Source organism: Heterodontus francisci, unplaced genomic scaffold, assembly GCF_036365525.1.
Source record: "Heterodontus francisci isolate sHetFra1 unplaced genomic scaffold, sHetFra1.hap1 HAP1_SCAFFOLD_172, whole genome shotgun sequence".
NCBI lineage: Eukaryota > Metazoa > Chordata > Chondrichthyes > Heterodontiformes > Heterodontidae > Heterodontus > Heterodontus francisci.
The window spans coordinates 2778408-2798077 of NW_027141631.1; positions in this window are offsets into that span (position 1 = coordinate 2778408).

Sequence of the window (19670 nt, forward strand, 5' to 3'; positions counted from 1 at the left end):
AGACATGTGAATGAGACGTGGGTGACCAATCAGAAGTGGGCTCTGAATAGCGCGGGCTCAAACTGTGGGAATTCCAGGTCCCTGAATGATTGAGCTGAAACTGATCAGTTTCACAAACCCTGTCAGTTTCAGTGCAGGAAACACCGTCTCCGAGGAAATAACATCACAAGTGGGTCTGGTTCCAGTGACCGATTCAACGGCTGCTGCAAAACTCCCGGATTCCCTCATTGCAGTGAAATCATTTTGAAATTCTATGAAAACAATGAGTGATTCTGGAGGAGTGATGTGGCTTTTCACTGAGGGCATGTGTCGACTGGGGAAATAACTAAGTGTAGAGCCTCGGGCACTGTTTACACAGCCCGTTTAGAAAATCAAATCCACTGCACATCCTTGCTGCAAATGAAATGTAAAATTCGGGGATTCCAGTTTTTTTTTTTATCCCGAACACAGCAGATTGATAGAACAAAGAATTAAAAGCAAACTACTGCGGATGCTGGAAATCTGAAATATTTCAGATTGATTGAACTGTTCTGAACCGCCTATCCCAGCTCCCATTTCTCGGTCACTGCTCTCTCTTTGAGGCGGTGGGTGGCTCTTAGAAGAGCATTTGTTTTGTGTTTGCTGGAAAGGGTCAAATTGTTCAACCGCCGAATCCGTAGAGAGTGCGGCCCTGCCGTTTCAGAGCATACACCGCATCCATGGCAGTGACCGTCTTGCGCTTGGCGAGTTCAGTGTAGGTGACCGCATCCCTGATCACATTCTCCAGGAAAATCTTCAACACCCCGCCAGTCTCCTCATAGATCAAACCCGAGATCCGCTTGACCCCGCCACGGCGAGCCAGGTGGCGGATTGCTGGTTTGGTGATGCCTTGGATATTATCACGAAGCACTTTGCGGTGCCGCTTTTCTCCGCCTTTGCCCAGTCCTTTGCCTCCTTTACCTCTGCCAGACATGATGATTCTTCATTCAGATCACTACACAATATAAGAAGCAGACTCTTGCAGGCTCTACTTTACACAGACAGCCCGGACCTGCCTGAGAATGGAAGAGAGAGCAGGAAGGGGAGGAGACAGAGTGAAGATTGAACAGAGAGCAGATGGGGAGGAGATACCCAGAGTGACAGACAGAGAGAGAACGGCCCCTCATCTTTCAGCTCCACCTCCAGTTTCCTTTGGTTCGCCAATTTCAAACCCTTTATTAACAGTGGAACCGAAACCCAGCTCTCCACACAAACCCTTCCAGACTCGGCCTTCATAGTCAAGGCTTTCCAGAAAGCCGGAGCTTTTAAATATGGTTCCGTTACAATTAACACTCAGTAATATTCCCACCTAAACACAGTCCATTCTATAACAAATAACCTACTCAGTAACATCACCATTTCCACAAACATCCGCTTCCAGCAGTTTACAAACACCTTATTGCAGCTGTTTGGGGAATCTCCTGTGTTAAGATTGGAGTTGGAAAGCGGCCTTTACCCGGCAGTGTTACCGTCTCACACTGAATCTGCCAGACATCCTGTTGATCTGCCTCGTTCCCCACTGTCTCTCTTGACTATTACATGGCACGGGTAGTATTTCAGAAAGTACTGCAATGGAGAGAGTGCTGGGGACTCCAGGCCAATCCTGGAAGGATGGGGAAAATATCTTTAGAAATTCCCTGGAGAGAATCGTGATATGGCAGGTCTCCAGGGACAGACCAAGGAGAGAGTGTGGACATTGAATGGAAACATGGCAAAAAGAGTTGGGGATTCAGGAACACAATCCTCTCTGATGGGTTACAGCCTCCCCTCTGCTCCTGCTCTTTACGAGACACTTTTCCAGTTTAAATTTATGGACAAGGTGGGTTAGTTGATCTCAGGGTGGGTGGAGGGAGAGGAGCCTCAGTGGCCATAGGTGGGACAGGGAAAATAGAGACAGAGAACCAGGACTCCGGTCACTCCCCAGCGATGTCTGCTGGAAAGTATCTGTGGATCGGATGATGCCGGGGGCCCATGGAGAGGGGAAGGGGGTGGGGTGATGGAGTGAGGAGGTGGAGAGGGAGTGTTCGTGGTGTCACAGCCAACCCCCTGCCCAAACCAAACTCCCACATCCCAGCATTATAGTGTCCAATTCCTGGAGGCGGAGGATGGCGATTCCCGTTGGATGAATTTCTAATTTTCGGCATCTTATCCTGATAAAATCACCAGTTCTGAAGGAGGCCATTCTGTACTTATTCTCAGGTCATCGAGGGGTCATCTTTCCCTTTTCAGCTCCTGACTGCTGGTATTTTTGCTGTTAAATATGAAATGCAACGTATGTTCGCAGCTGTTTCTGCCCTGTTACAGCCACAGGAACATAGAAATGGGGGTCAGCCATTCAGCCCCTCGAGCCTGCTGCACCTTTCAATTAGATCCTGGCTCACCTGTATCTTAACTCCAGCTACCTGCTGTAATTTCATAAACCCTCAGACCGTCACTGGATAAACATCTCTCAATCTCAGGTTGGAAATTGTCAATTGACCCTCAGGTTTATCTGATTTTTCGGAGAGAATTCCAGGTTCCCGCTACCCTTTGTGTGAAAAAGTGCTTCCCGGCAATATTCCTGAAAGGCAGAACTCTAATTTTTGAGTTCTCTCCCTTTGTTGTGGAACTGCTTGTTTACAGATCAGACCGAAATCCACACTGCAGAGCAAACAGCTGTTCCTCTGATCCTGTCACTTCAGCTTTGGATTTGAAGCTCATGCCTCTTTTCATGCTGATTCTTTGTGCCCTATCTCTGCAAATGGTTATGCCTGTCTTTTTGTGGGGTATGTCAAACATTTTTTTTTTCCATTCCTACTCAGGACCCCACCCCCAGCTCTTTTTCCGGTACAATGATGACTGGATCAGTGTCATTTCCTGCTCCCGCTCCGAACTGGAAAATGTCATCAACTTCGTTTCCGATTTCCCCCTCACTGTGGTTGACAGGGCTCTCAACCCTTTTTATTATTTTATTTTATCTTTTTTTTAAACCATGTGCCTGCCTTAAACTTGGTTTTTCAAGTATGTGCTTTTGGACAGAACTATTGATTATTCTGTCATTAACACTCTCTCTGCACTAATATTTTGTCTTTCACTACACCATTAGCACACTCCCTTTGCCTTTGCCCCATGACCTCCTTGTCAGTTAATATCTCCTGCCCTCTGCCCTATTACACACCTTCCCTTTTGTTCTCTTCCCCACCTCCCCCCACCCCCGCTTCACTTGCTTAAAACCTATTACATTGAGTGCGGGACAAATTCAATCCATCTTTTGTACTGTATGAGATGAATTTTGACACACTTTCTGGTACATTATGTGACAGCGAGTTTAATTCTACATCTATCTGTCTGTGGTACTGTGTCTGAGTGTGAGATTATTTCAGTGTCAGTCTATGAAACTAAATGTGATTGTGTGATTCATTCTGTATGTCAATCATGAGTATTGTATGTGAATGTGTGGCAGCTTCTGTATCTATCTGCTACTGTGGGTGAATGTGGATATCATTCTGTATCTGTCTGTGTCTGGAACTAAATGTGAGTGTGAGATTCATTGTGTATGCATCAATCTTACAGTCAGAATTTGACTGTGTGATTCATTCTCTATGTGTCAGTCTAAGGTACTATATATGCCAGTGGTTTTAATTATGTGTCTGTCATTGTATTTGAGTCATTTTATGGTCTCACTGTATATCTGTCAATCTCTGGTTCTTTCTGTGAGAGTGAGATTAATTCTCTATCTGCTGGTCTCTGAAATTAATTGATTTTGTGACTCACTCTGTGCCTGTCAGTCTATGATACTGTGAATAAGAGGGAAATATATATGGTGTCTATCTGAAGTTGGTATCGAGTATGATTGTAGGATTCATTGTGCATCTATCAGTATCCAGACTGAATGAGAAATAAGGTTCATTCTGTACGTGAAAAGCTCTGGTATTCTATGCAAGTGAACTCGAATGTACCTGTCAGTCTTTGACACTGTATCTGATTATGGGATTGACTCAATACCTTTCAGACTTTGGTACGATGCATATGTGTGGTTTAGGTTCTGCATGTCAGTCTCTGTTACTCCATGTGAGTGTGGATATCCTTTATGTATCTGTCAGTCTCTCGCAATGAATGCAAGTGTGGGATTAATTCTCTTTTCATCAGTATCTGGTACTGACTGTGAGCATGTGACTCCTACAGTTTCTGTCAGTGTTTTCTATTGTATGTGAATATGCAATTCCTCCTATGTCTTTCAGTGCCTAGTACAGTGTGTATGGGATTAATTCTGTACCTGTCAGTATCTGGTACTGCATGAGATTGCGAGATTCATTCTGTTGTCTGTCAATCTCTGCTAATGTACGTGAGTGATATCTGTTATGCATATATTATTTTCTGGTACTGGAAGTGTATATTGTATTTATTCTTTACTTGTTAGCCTCTGGTACCGCGTATGAGTATGGGTCTCATTCTGTATCAGTCAGTTTCTGGTACAGTCTGCGTGTGCATATCCAGGGCTCATTTTGCATTTGGCAGTCTCTGGTACGAAATATGCGTTACAATTCATTTTCTATGTGTCTGTCTCTTGGACAGTCCATTACAGTAGGATTAATTTTGTACCTCTCAGCTGCTGGTTATGTCTGCAAGTGTACATTCTGTATCTATGTGACGCTGGTGCTGTATGAGTGTGGAATTCTTCTGTACCTGTACTAAATATGCATCTAAGGGATGGTATTGAGAACTATTTGTTTAATGCCATAATGTATCACCATTTTCTTGTCTCACTAGTATTTTAAAATAAAGATCACTGCACATTTTAACTGTGTGTATTACTGAGTTGTGGTTTGAGATTTTTGGACTAGTATTTAGTCTGGAACTGTATGAACACATTTGTGAATGACAACATATATTTCAAACTCAAACATGGCATGCTCAGTATTATCAGAATCATTCAATTGATATGATCTCATTCAGTAAAGCTCTTCGAGAGATTATTGATCCTTGAATAAGCTCCACATTTCGATTGTGCCTATCCCCTGCAGTTTCCTTCCCCATCCTATGCATCCTAAATCTTGCTTAATCGCATCATAATTTCCTTTCTCCCAGTTATAATTCTTGCCCTGCGGTATATACCTGTCCCTGCCCATCGCTATGGTAAACCTAACCGAATTGTGATCACTATCAGCAAAGTGCTCACCAACTTCTAAATCTAACACCTGGCCGGCTTTATTACCCAGTACCAAATCCAATGTGGCATCGCCCCTGGTTGGCCTGTCTACATACTGTGTCAGAAAACCCTCCTGCACACACTGGACAAAAACAGACCCATCTAAAGTACTCGAACTATAGTATTTCCAGTCAATATTTGGAAAGTTAAAGTCCCCCAAAACCACTACCCTGTTACTCTCGCTCCTGTCAAGAATCATCTTTGCTATCCTTTCCTCTACATCTCTGGAACTATTTGGAGGTCTATAGAAAACTCCCAACAGGGTGACCACACCTCTCCTGTTTCTAACCTCGGCCCAGACTACCTCAGTAGACGAGTCCTCAAACGTCCTTTCTGCCGCTGTAATACTTTCCTTGATTAACAATGCCACACCCCCCCTCTTTTACCATCTTCTCTGTTCCTAGTGAAACATCTAAATCCCGGAACCCGCAACATCCATTCCTGTCCCTGCTCTACCCATGTCTCTGAAATGGCCACAACATCGAGATCCCAGGTACCAACCCATGCTGCAAGCTCACCCACCTTATTCAAGATGCTTCTGGCGTTGAAGTAGACACATTTTAAACCAAGCTCTTGCTTGCCAGTGCCCTCTTGTGTCCTTATAATCTTATCCCTGACCTCACTACTCTCAACATCCTGCACACTAGAACTACAATTTAGGTTCCCATTCCCCTGCTAAATTAGTTTAAACCCCTCCGAAGAGCACTAGCAAATCTTCCCCCCAGGACATTGGTACCCCTCTGGTTCAGGTGAAGGCCATCCTGTTTGTAGAGGTCCCACCTACCCCAGAAAGAGCCCCAATTATCCAGGAAACCAAAACCCTCCCTCCTACACCATCCCTGCAGCCACGTGTTCAACTCCTCTCTCTCCCTATTCCTCACTTCGCCAGCACGTGGCACGGGCAACAACCCAGAGATAACAACTCTGTTTGTTCTCGCTCTAAGCTTCCACCCTAGCTCCCTCAATTTCTGTCTTAAATCCCCATCTCTCTTCCTACCTATGTCGTTGGTGCCTATGTGTACCACGACTTGGGGCTGCTCCCCCTCCCCCTTGAGGATCCCAAAAACACGATCCGAGACATCACGTACCCTGGCACCTGGGAGGCAACACACCAACCGTGAGTCTCTCTCGTTCCCACAAAACCTCCTATCTGTTCCCCTAACTATGGAGTCCCCAATGACTAATGCTCTGCTCCTCTTACCCCTTCCCTTCTGAGCAACAGGGACAGACTCTGCGCCAGAGACCTTTATCCCATTGCCTCCCCCTGATAAGTCGTCTCCCCCAACAGTATCCAAAACGGTATACCTGTTGTTGAGGGAAACGGCCACAGTGGATCCCTGCACTACCTGCTGGTTCCCTCTCCTTCCCCTGACGGTAACCCATCTACCTTCTTCTTTTACCTGAGGTTCATAGATGTGGTCACCCCACAGCTTAAGAGTATGCAGGGAGAGAGGGAATGGGTGACCACAAGGCAGTCCAAAAGAATCAGGCAAGTAATGCAGGACACACTGAGCGCATATCACTCTCCAACAGGTATTCAGTTCTGAATACGGAGGACAGTGATGCTTCACCTGGGGAGTGCAGCCAGATCCAAGTCCATGGCACCATGGGTGACTCAGCTGCAAAGGTGGGTACAGGGAAGATTGGAAAACCCATAGTTATAGATGATTCAATAGTGAAGGGAACAATCAGCTGTTTCTGTGGCCACAGACATGAATCCAGGAATGGTGTGTTGCCTCCCTGGTGCCAGGGTCAAGGATGTCATTGAGCAGTTACGAAGCATCCTGAAGGGGGAGGGTGAACAGCCAGCATTTGTGGTCCACATCGGAACCAACAAAATAGGTAGAAATAAGCATGTTGTCTTGCAGTCAGAATTTATGAAGCTTGGTAAGAAATTAGCAAGCAGGGCATCAAAAGTAGTAATCTCCGGATTATTCCCAGTGCCACGCGCAAGTGAGTACAGGAATAAAAGGATAAGACAGATGAACGTGTGTCTGGAAAGATGGTGCAGGAGGGAGGGCTTTAGATTCTTGGGACAGGTCGCACGGATTGCAGTTGAACAGAGCCTGGACAGAGTTCCTTGCGGGACATTTTGCTCTTGCTGTTGGCGAGGGTTTAAACTCATTTAGCAGGGGGATGGGAACCGGAAGGTAGGGTCAGATGGGACAAAATCAGAAATGAAAATGGAAGGCAGAAAATTAATGGATGAGTCTGGCAGAAAGAGGAAACAAAGGTTAGAAAATTTTAAAAAGAGTTTGGCAGTGCTCAAGCATATCTATTTCAATGCAAGGAGTTTAGAAAATAAAGCAGATGAGCTGAGGGCACAAATAGACATGTGGCAGTATGATATCACAGCTATTACAGAAACATGGCTTAAGGAGGGACAGGAATAGCAGCTCAACATTCCTGGTTGCAGGGTTTTCAGATGTGATAGGGAGGGGGATAAGAAAGGAGGTGGGGGGGTGTCAGTTTTGCTCAAAGTAACTATTACAGCTGTGAGGACGGATGATATGTTGGAAGGTTTATCAAATGAGGCCGTATAGATTGAGCTGAGGAACAAAAAAGGGGCAATCACACTGCTGAGAGTGTGCTATAGACCCCCAAACAGGAGATAGAAGAGCAGATATGTAGGCAAATCTCTGAGAAGTGCAAGAACAATAGGACAGTAATAGTCGGGGATTTTAACCACCCCAAAATGAACTGGGATACTTTTAATGTGAAAGAAATTGAGGGAGCAGAATTCTTGAGGTGCATTCAGGAGAACCTTTTAAGCAAATATGTAGCAAGTCCAACAAGAGAGGGTGCAGTTTCAGATGTAGTTTTAGAAAATGAAGATAGGCTGGTGGAAGGAGTGGCAGTGGGAGAGCATTTTGGTGGTAGTGATCATAATTCAGTCAGTTTTAACATAATTATGTAAAGGACAAGGATAGAACAGGAGTTAAGGTTTTCAGTTGGGGCAAGGACAACTTTACTAAGCTGAGGAGTGAGTTAGCAAAAGTGGACTGGAAACAACTACTTGAAGGTAAATCAATGCCAGAGCAGTGGGAAGCACTCAAAGGGGAGATTCCAGGGGTTCAGAGTCAATATGTTCCCACAAAGAAAAAGGGTGGGAAGGCCAAATCTAGAGCCCCATGGATTTTATAAGGTAGTATTATAAGGCAGTAACGGAAACCTTATGCCCGACTCAGAGAACTCAATACTACTGAAAGCCGAGAGGTATATAGAATGTGGAGGGGGGGAAATCAACATTGAAATTAGGAAAGCTAAGAGAGGGCACGAAAGAATATTGGCAATCAAAATCAAGGTTCGCACAAAGATGTTTCATCAATACATTAACAGAAAAAGGATAACTAAGGAAAGAGTAGGGCCCATAAAAGATCATGAAGGTAACCTATGTGTAGGGGCAGAAGATGTTGGCACTGTTCTTAATAAATACTTTGCATCTGTCTTCACAAAAGAGGGTGATGATGCAGATATTGGAGTTAAGGAAGAAGGGTATGAAGTATTGGATGTGATCAATAGAGGGAGAGAGGACATATTAGTGACAGGACATACAAATAGCATATTTGTAAGTTGATAAATCACTAGGGATGGATGAAATGTACCCCACGCTGTTAAAAGAAGCAAGAGAGGAAACAGCGGAAGGTTTGACCATCGTTTTCCAGACCTCACTGGATACAGGTGTGATGCTGGAGGATTGGAAGACTGTGAACATTGTACCTCTGTTTAAAAAGGGAGTAAGGGATCGACCGAATAATTACAGGACAGTCAGTCTAACCTCAGTAGTGGGCAAATTATTGGAATCTATTCTGAGTGACAGGATAAAATGTCACTTCGAAAGGCACAGATTAATCAAGGATAGTCAGCATGGATTTGTTAAGGGAAGATCTTGTCTGCCCAACTTGATTGAAATTTTGAAGAATTAACAAGTAAAATAGATGAGGGTAGTGCAGTTGATGTAGTCACATGGATGTAAATGTAGGAGGCATGATCAAGAAGTTTGCAGATGACACAAAGATTGGCTGTGTGGTAAATAGCAAGGAGGATAGCTGTCGGCTGCAGGAAGATCTTCATGGTCTGGTCAGATGCACAGAAAAATGACAAATGGAATTCAATCCAGAGAAGTGTGAGGTGATGCATTTGGGGTGGTCAAACAAGGCAAAGGAATACATTGTAAAGAGGAAAATGCTGAGAGGTGTAGAGAAAGTGAGGTACCTTGGAGTAAATGTCCACAGATCCCTGAAGGTAACTGGACAGGTCGATAAGGTGGTTAGAAGGCATATGGAATCCTTTCCTTTATTAGCCGAGGTATAGAATATATGAGCAGGGAGGTTATGCTGGAACTGTATAAATCATTAGTTAGGCCACAACTTGAGTACTGTGTGCAGTTCTGATCACCTCATTACAGAAAGGATGTAATTGCACTAGAGAGGGTACAGAGGAGATTTACGAGGATGTTGCCGGGACTGGAAAAAGGCAGCTTTGAGGAAAGATTGGATAGGCTGGAGCTATTCTCCTTGGCACAGAGAAGGCTGAGGGGAGATCTGACTGGAATGTACAAAATTTGTGGAGTCTGGATAGAATTGAAGTGAAGGAACTGTTTACCTGAGCAAAGAGATCAGTGACTAGGGAAATAGATTCGAAGTGATTGGCAGAAAGATTACAGGGGAGATGAGGAAAATATTTTTTAGCCAGAGGATGGTGGGGATCTGGTGGAATTGATACTGTATTTTAGTTTGATATTGCATCACTTTTTAGAATGGTATGTAATGTTTATATCAATCTACACTGATGAAATTGATTCTGTCTCTTTCAATTTCACAGTGTGGGCGAGGTCTGAACTGGTATTTAATTTGTGTCTCAGCTTACAATATCTTTCAGCACCTTTGAAACATTCACTGCAATGAATGTTGGACTTGTATGTAACTTGTATCTCAGGGTACACTATGGGGATGTTTAAACATCCTTTATAATGAATGGGTGTGAGCTTTGGGTATGATATTTAATTTAAATCTCAGGGTACATCACTAGGTTAGATTCTGTGCCATTCAATCAGTAGCGTGTGCCAATTCTATCTGATATTTAATTGCTAGCTCAGTCTGCATTATATTAGACAGGCAGAGAGATCTGGGCGTATAGGTCCACAGGTCACTGAAAGTGGCAACGCAGGTGGATAAGGTAGTCAAGAACGCATATGGCATGCTTACCTTCATCGGTCGGGGCATAGAGTATAAAAATAGGCAAGTCATGTTGCAGCTGTACAGAACTTTAGTTTGGCCACACTTAGAATATTGCATGCAATTCTGGTCGCGACACAACCAGAAGGACGTGGAGGCTTTGGAGAGGGTACGGAAGAGGTTTACCAGGATGTTGCCTGGTCTGGAGGGCATTAGCTATGAGGAGAGGTTGGATAAACTCGGATTGTTTTCACTGGAACGATGGAGGTGGAGGGGCGACATGATAGAGGTTTGCAAAGTTATGAGCGGCATGGACAGAGTGGATAGTCAGAATCTTTCGCCCTGGGTGGAAGAGTCAGTTACCAGGGGACATAGGTTTAAGGTGCGAGGGGCAAAGTTTAGAGGGGATGTGCGAGGCAAGTTCTTTACACAGATGGTGGTGAGTGCCTGGAACTTGCTGCCGGGTGAAGTGGTGGAAGCAGGTACGATAGCGACGTTTAAGAGGCATCTTGACAAATACATGAATAGGATGGGAAAAGAGGGATACGGACCCCGGAACTGCAGAAAGTTTTAGTTTAGGCAGGCAGGCTTGGAGGGCTGAATGGCCTGTTCCTGTGCTGTACTGTTCTTTGCTCTTTGTCAGATTGACACATTGCATTTCAATGTGCTAGTGGGTGTGATTTTGACCTGGGATTGAAGTATCTGACTGTCAGTGGGACTCAATCGGGGTGAAATGGAAAAAAACTTCTTTCTCTCCTGCTTTGTTTGGTTGTTGGATTGAAAATGTGTCTCTGGAACTTGGGATCAATGTGAGCCTGACTGCTTTTGCAGTCTGAGACCAGGGAACTGATGAACTATCTGTACCTCTGCACTCTGAGTGATAATGTACCTACTGTGTGTGAGTGGAGCTGGCTGCACTGTTCCTTGTGCCTCGAGTGCAGCAACCATCACATTCATCACAATATCTTCAAGTATTTGCCTGTATGAAGAAAAAAATAGATCTGATAACTCAAGAACAGATGCGGTGCATAATATCAAAGAGGTCAATTTAATTTCTCAATCAATAATCATTCAGAACATCCACAAATAAAAACCGGTGTCATTATCTGTCTCCACTGAAGTACTGAAGCTCCCAGCTCCTGCATCGCAAGTGTTCTGGGCAGATCCATCCAGACAAAACACTGCACTGGGATCGTCCCAACTGCTCTATGCTCGACATATATTTCCAGCCATCCTGCTTCACATGCAAAAATTTTTTATAAATGAAGCTCGATATGTATACCCCTCGATTCCTTTCTCCACATGCAATTGTTCATTTGTTCCACCTCCCCTTCAGTGCATCGATACTATTCACCCCAACCTCTCCTTGTGATAACAAATTCCAGATTCGAACCATTCACTGCACAAATACATTTTTCATCAATTCCTCATTGGTTTTATGAATGACGATTTTATATTTTGGCTCTTGTTTCAGACGCCAGCACAAGTGGAAGCATGTCTCCATGTACTCTATAAAAGCCCTTCACTATTTCCTCACTTTTTTCATTTGTTTGTGGAATGTAGGCATCGCTGGCTATGCTAGCATTTATTGCCCAATCCAAATTGCCCTTGACAAAGTGGTGGTGAGCTGCCTTCTTGAGCCGCTGCAGTTCTTGAGATGTACGCACACCAACAGTGCTGTTTGGAAGGGAGTTCCAGGATTTTTACCCAGCGACAATGAAGGAATGGCGATATAGTTCCAAGTCAGGATGTTGTGTGGCTTGGAGGGGAATTTGCAAGTGGTAGTGTTCCCTTGCAACTGCTGCCTTGTCCTCCTCAGTAGTAGAAGTTCCAGGTTTGGAAGTTACTGTCAAAGGAGCTATTGTGTGTTGCTGCAGTGCACCTTGTAGATGGTACGCACTGCTGCCACTGTGCATCAATGGTGAATGGGGTGATTGTTGAAGGTGGTGCTTGGGGGCAATCAAGCAGGCTACTTGAGTGTTGTTGGAGCTGCACTCATTCAGGCAAGTGGAGAGTATGCCATCATACTCCTGACTTGTGTCTTGTGAATGGTGGATAGGTTTGGGGAGACAGGAGGTAAGTTACTCACCACAGAGTTCCTAGCCTCTGACCAGCTGTTGTCGCCACGGAATTTATGTGGCTGGTCCAGTTCAGTTTATGGTCAATGGTAAACCACCCCCCTTCCCCCCCCAATGTTGATGGTGGGGGATTCAGTGATGGTAATGCCATTGAACATCAAGAGGAGATGATTAGATTCTCTCTTGTTTGAGATGGTCATTGCCTGGCATTTATCTGACGCGAATGTTACTTGCCACCTATCAGCCCAAGCCTGGATGTTGTCCAGGTCTTGCTGCATCTGGGCACGGGCTGCTTCAGTAGCTGAAGAGTCATCAATGGTGCTGAACATTGCACAATCATCAGTGAACATCCCCACTTTCGGCCTTGTGATGGAGGGAAGGTCATTGATGAAGCAGCTGAAGATGGTTGGGCCTAGAACACGAGCCTAAGGAATTCCAGCTGTAATGTCCTGAGACTGAGATGATTGACCGGAACAACCACAGCCATCTTCCTTAGTGCTAGGTATGACTCCAACCAGCAGAGAGTTTTGCCATGATTCCCATTTACACTAGTTTTGCTGGGGCTCCTTGGTGCCATTAATGGTCAAAGGTTGCCTTGATGTCAAGCGCAGTCACTCTCACCTCACAATGCAATGTTTCTTTAACTCTAAAATAAAAGCAAAATTCTGCAGATTCTGGAAATATGAAATTTAAAAAAGCAAAAATGCTCAATATACTCAACAGTTCAGGCAGCATATGTGGAGAGAGAAACAGAATTAACATTTCAGGTCTGTGTCCTTTTATCTTACAATATGTTTTATGTCCTGGTATGTAATGGTCAGGTTCATTCAGTTTGCAGTAATGGAATTAATACTGTGTCTTCCACTCTGAGTATTTGTGAGATTTGTGGAGTGGTGTGTAACATGCAGCTCAGTCTGAAGTCTGGGTACATTATTGAGATTAATTCTGTATTTTACAATCAGGTACTGTTTGTCTGTTCCATCTGACATTGAATTTGTAGTTCAGGATGCTCTCTTGTGAGAGTGACACAGTGTCTTGCAATCTGATAGTGGGTGTGATTTTGGACTGGGATTGATGTATCTACCTGTCAGTGGGACTGAGTTGGGGTGAAATGGAAACAAGTTCAATCTTTCCTGTTCTGTGTGACTGTTGGATTGACTGTTGGTCTCTGGAACGTGGGATCAGTGCCGGTCTGACTACTTCTGCTGGCGGTGATTGTGGAACTGATGTCTCTGCTCTCTGTGAGTGATACTGCACTTACTGTGTGTGAGGAGCTGGCTGCACTTCCTCTTGTGTCGAGGAATCACGACATTTATTCTGCTTCCATCAAGTATTTGCCTGTAGAAAGGAAATGTATTTATTATAATTCAGGAAGCGATGTGGTGGAAGATACAAAAGTGAACAAAACTATTTTTCAATTAATAATCATTGTGAACAATCACAAAGGAAACCCAGCAACACAAACAGAGTCAGTGTCTGATTCCACTGCAGTCCTGCAGCCCCCAGCTACTGCATACCAGGGGCTTTGGCCATTTTACAACAATTTAATGACATCCAGAAACAATCCACTGGGCCAGGAATGGGACTGACCGACGGAACAGGGACTTTTACACAGGTCAGATTTCCAGTTCCCGCTCCCATGGTCTAACCGTTCAAGCGAAACCAAACAGACGCTGTTTAAAATGTCCTTCACACTTCTCACCTGGTGCCTATAATAGATTCTCTTTGTGTAAATTTCCACATCCTGACTGTCCGTTTCTGCTTCCACACTTCACTGTCCAATAACAAGAAACTGTGGGATCAGGCTGGATCGCTCTCTTTGCGCTGGCACGGACATGATGGGCCGAATGGCCTCATTCTGTGCCGGAATTTTTTCATGTTTCTGTTTGCGGAATTGTTGCAGAAATCTGCGCCTGCGCTCCCCTCCCCCAGCACTGCCTGTGAGTGGAAGAAGATGGTTTAAAACAATGGAGAGATCCCGGTCCCAGTGGAAGGGAGCAAACAGCAGCCTCCTTGCAGCAGCACATCGCTTTGGGAGCGTGTCCACAGATGGACTGAGAGATCAGCATCGAGTCCGGGGCAAGTTCAGGGGCAGGCGGGGGCTGTTTGTTTGAGGCGGAGTGGAGCAGTAACTGGTCCCGGAACATGGAGTGAGTGGGGGAAGGGAGAGGCCATTCTCGGGTTGTGTGTGGATAAGGGGATGGAGACAGAATGGGAAGAAACTGTTACTGCAGTGCAGTCAAACAACGATAATATTTGTATGGCTGGGCTTCCTTTGTGGGCGTTTATAATTATTATGAGAGATTAAATTCATTAAAATCCTGTATCTTCTACCTCACCAGTATTTGAATTATAAACATTCTTTTGTTCAAAAAGGCAAATAATTGAATGAACCAAAATAAATGCTGTTTCCTCCACCAAGTTACATGGAAGAGTGTCACCAGCTCTTTCTCACACACAGTCCGTACATTATCACTCACAGAGTGCAGAGACACAGACAGGTCATCAGTTCCACAGTCTCAGACAGCAGAAATAGATCCAGAGACACATTTTCAATCCATCAATCAGATGGAGCAGGAGAGACGCACGTTGTTTTCATGTCACCCCAACTCAGTACCACTGACAGGTAGATACACAAATCCCAGTCCAAATTCTCACCCACTATCAAATTATCAGTGTTTCAATCCCACAATAGAGCAACCTCAGCTACAAATTAAATACACATAGAAATGACACATGGTTGCTGTTTCAAAGTTACAGAAATAATCTCAATGAAGTGCTCCGAGATTCAAGTTAAATACCAGCCTAATATTTACACGGGTTTTGACTTTATTATCAGTATTAATTCCCAGAATGTGTCCAGACATATACATTAGATACAAATCTCAAGTGCATAATCAGATTGCAGAGATACAAACTCAGATTCCACTTTAAAACTCATCCGGATTGTGAAACTAAAAGATACAATGTAAATTTGATTAGTATAGTTTGAGCTATAAATTACGTACCAGTCCTAAAACCTCATATAGTGTCAGATGGAAGATACTGTACAATTCCAGACTGAGCTCATTTTACATGCAAGTCCAAGATTCTCACTCAGAGTTAGACTGAGTGGCACTGATCAAATTGATGAGTACAGCCTGAGTTACACTTGCACACCAATCCTGTTCAGATTGTAGGATACATTATATTTCACTATTGTGTTCACAGTGACAGATACTATTTAATACGAGGCAAAACCTCAAACAGGATTTATGTATCTACCTGTCTGCTTAAAACCTACCACATCAGTGGCCTGTTGCTGTGCTGAATTTTTTATGTAGAATAAATCCAGACTTGCACCAGTCCCAGTGACGGAAGGTTATATAATGAATCCCACAATCACACAGAGTACCAGACACTGACAGTTAGAGAGTGATTTTGAAACACATGCTCAGTGCCAGATGCTGAAAGGTATAGGTTGATTACTGCACTCACTGACAGTACCTCAGCCTGAGTCATCTAAAGCAACCTAACACAAAAATAGTAGCACTGAGAGATTGAGAAAGAGTCCAAAACTCCGAGTAACAGACACTGATAGACACAATCTAAAAACTGCACGCACATGGATATAGTATTGGCTAACTCACAGGAAACAGAGTGGGGATAATTGGGGAATTTTCAAATTGGCAAACTGTAACTAATGGAGTGCCACAGGGATCAGTGCTGGTGCCTCAATCTTTATGGTCTTTATTAATAACTTGCATGAAGGGACCGAGTGTAAATCCAAATTTATGGATGGTACAACGATAGGTAGGAAAGAAAGTTGTGAGAAGGACACAAAGTGTCTGCAAAGAGATATAGATAGGTTAAATCAGTGGGCACAAGTTTGGCAGATGGAGTATAATATGGGAAAATGTGAGATTGTCTACTTTGGCAGGAAGAATAGAAAAACAGAATATTACTTACATAGAGACAGACTGCAGAATGCTGCTGCACCAAGGGATCTGTGTGTCCAGATACATGAATTACAAAAAAGTTAGCATGCAGCTATAGCAAGTAATTAGGAAGGCAACTGGAATGTTGGCATTTTTAGCGTGGGGAATGGAGTTTAAAAGTAGGGAAGATTTGCTGTAACTGCACAGGGCATTAGTGACATCCCAACTAAAGTACTCCACACAGTTGTGGTCTCCTTACTTAAGGAGGGCTATACTTGCATTGGAATCAGTTCAGAGAAGGTTCACTCGGCTGATACTTGGGAAGTTGGATTGTCTTATGAGAAGAAGTTGAGCAGGTTGGGCCTCTACTCACTGGAGTTTAGAAGATTGAGAGGTGATCTTATTGAAACCTATAAGATTCTCAGTGGGTTGGACAGGGAGATGCTGAGAGGATGTTTCTCCTTGTGGGGAAATGTAGAATTAGGGGCCACAGTTTCAAGATAAGTGGCCTCCCATTCAAGAAGGAGATGAGGAGGAATTTCTTCGCTCAGAGGGTTGTTCATCTTTGGAATTCTGTTCTCCAGAGGACTGTGGAGGCTGGGTCATTGAATCTGTTCAAGGCTGTGATAGACAGATTTTTGATCTAAAAGGCAGTCAATGGTCATGGGCGCAGGCAGGAAAGTGGAGTTAAGGCCACAATCAGAACAGCCCCGATCTTATTGAATGGCGGAGCAGGCTCGATGGGCCAAATAGCCATCTCCTGCTCCTATTTTGTATCTTTTTATCTTCTTGCACACACACATACTCAACCAGTGTGTGGCAGTGGATCTAGAATTAATCCCACTTTCGTACAAAATACCAGCGACTGAAAGGTACAGAATAAATCCCACAGATACATACAGTATGACTGACAGGTACAGAATGAATCCCATGCTCACACACAGCACCAGGGATTGAAAGATACATGTGATTCCCACACTCACAGAACAATATCAGACTGAGTTACAGAATGATTTCCACATTCACATTGATACCACACATATACGCAATACCAGAGATGGAGCATACAGAATGAATCACACACACACAACAGGAACAGAGATAGAGTTATACAGAATGAATCTCACACTCATGTACAGTACAACAGATTAACAAGTAAACGATCAACCTCAAACACACATACATTTCCAAGGGTCAGTTCAGAATGACTACAACACTCAAATAATGTGTTAGAGGTTGAAAGATGCAGATGAATACAAAACTCACACACAAGATACTAATAGATACAGCCTGAAAACTGCACTCAAACACAGTACAAGGGACTGACAGATACTGAATGAATCCCACACTCATATTCAAAACCAGAGACTGACAGATGCAGAATGGATGTCACACTAAACTTCTTCTTCGGAAGTCCCTCGGGAATGAGGATGAATTTCTTCCACTCCAGGGCTGTGGTTCCTTAGATAACTGAATAGTCCAATTCTTGATCCACACACTCGGCCACAGGTGGGGCAGATGGTGCTTGGTGAAGTGGGTGAATGGGATTCTCCAATTTCCAAATACTCCTTCCACTGTTTGCATTTGGTTGCTTTCTGGGCATGTCGACGAATTTCAAACTGGCTGGCACATTCGCGGACGCTTCTTCTCCATTTTGGGTGGTCTCAGGCAAGAGACGCCCGTGAATCAGTGCAGATGTCACGTTTTTTCAGGATGTCTTGAAGGAAATTCTTGTAATGTTTCCTCTGCCCTCCTGGTAGCTTCTTGCCCTGATGGAGTTCAGAGTAAAAAGCTTGTTTTGGGACTCTGGCGTCAGGCATGGGGATGATGTGGCCCATCCAACATAACTGACTACCCATGACCAGTGTCTGGATACTGGGGATGTTGGCCTGAGAGAGGACACTGATATTGCAGCGCCTGTCCTGCAACTGAATTTGCAGGATCTTGCGGAATCACCACCGGTGATATCTCTCCAGGGCTTTGAGATGTCTGCTGTACAGTATCCATGTTTCTGACACATACAGGAGGGCATGTAACACTGCAGCCATGTCAACCATGAGCTTGGTGGCTGATTTGAGTTCTTTGTCATCAAACTTTCTTTTCCTCAGATGACTGAAGGCTACGCTGGCACGCTAGACGTGATGCTGCGTGTCATCGTCGATATCTGCCCTTGGTGACAGGAGGTTCCCAAGGTATGAGCAGTGATCCACATTGCCCAGTGGTTCACCGTGGATCTTGATAGTAGAGGGACAGTGCCGGGGAGCAGGCTGGTCGAGGACCTTTGTCTTCTGGATGTTTTGCTTAAGGCCAATTATTTCATACACCTCCGTGAATGCATTGATCAGGGTTTGACGCTTGGCCTCTGAGTGTGCGCATACGCAGGCGTCGTCAGCATACTGCAGCTTGATGACAGAGGTTGGAGTGGCCTTACATCTGGACTGGAGGCAACATAGGTTAAATAGTTTCCCACTCGTCCTGTCGAGTAGATATACACATGCGACCTAAAGAACAGCTGATGGGCTGAACAAACACTGGAACTACAAAAATTAGCTGACAGCCACGACATGTGTGGATTCTTCAGCACAGTCAAGACCATTCACGGCCCATGTACCCAAGGACCTACCCCACTGAGAGCAAAAGAATGGAGTGACACTGATCAAGGACAGATAGGCAGTCTGCAATCGTTGCAAGGAGCACTTTGAAGATCTCCTCAATTGTGACTCAGTCCTTGATGCGAGTGCCCTTGACCGCATTCCACAACATGCTACCCACCGTGCTGTCAGCACAATCCCAGGCTGACAGAGGTTGAAAAGGCCATCTGAGAGCTAAAAAACAATAAGGCCGCTGGCATAGATGGAATTCCCATCAAAATTCTAAAATCTGGCAGAGAAGCACTCTTGACACAAATACATGGTCTCATTTCCCTCATTTGGAAGGAGGAGAGCATGACAGGGGATCTCCGAGACACTGTAATAGTGATCATCTTTAAAGAAGGTGACAAGACTGACTGTGGTAACTACAGAGGGGTATCCCTGCTGTCTGCCACAGGGAAGGCCATCACAAGAGTCCTTCTCAACTGGCTCCTCCCCGTGGCTGAAGAGCTCCAACTGGAATCACAATGTTGATTCTGTCCATCAAGACGCACAATGGACATGATCTTCACAGCAAGACAACTCCAAGAAAATGTAGGGAGCAGCAACAACGTTTATACCTGGTCTTCTCTGACCTGACAAAGGCCTTCGACTCTACCAACCAGGAGGGATTATGGAACGTCCTCAAATTTGGCTGCCCA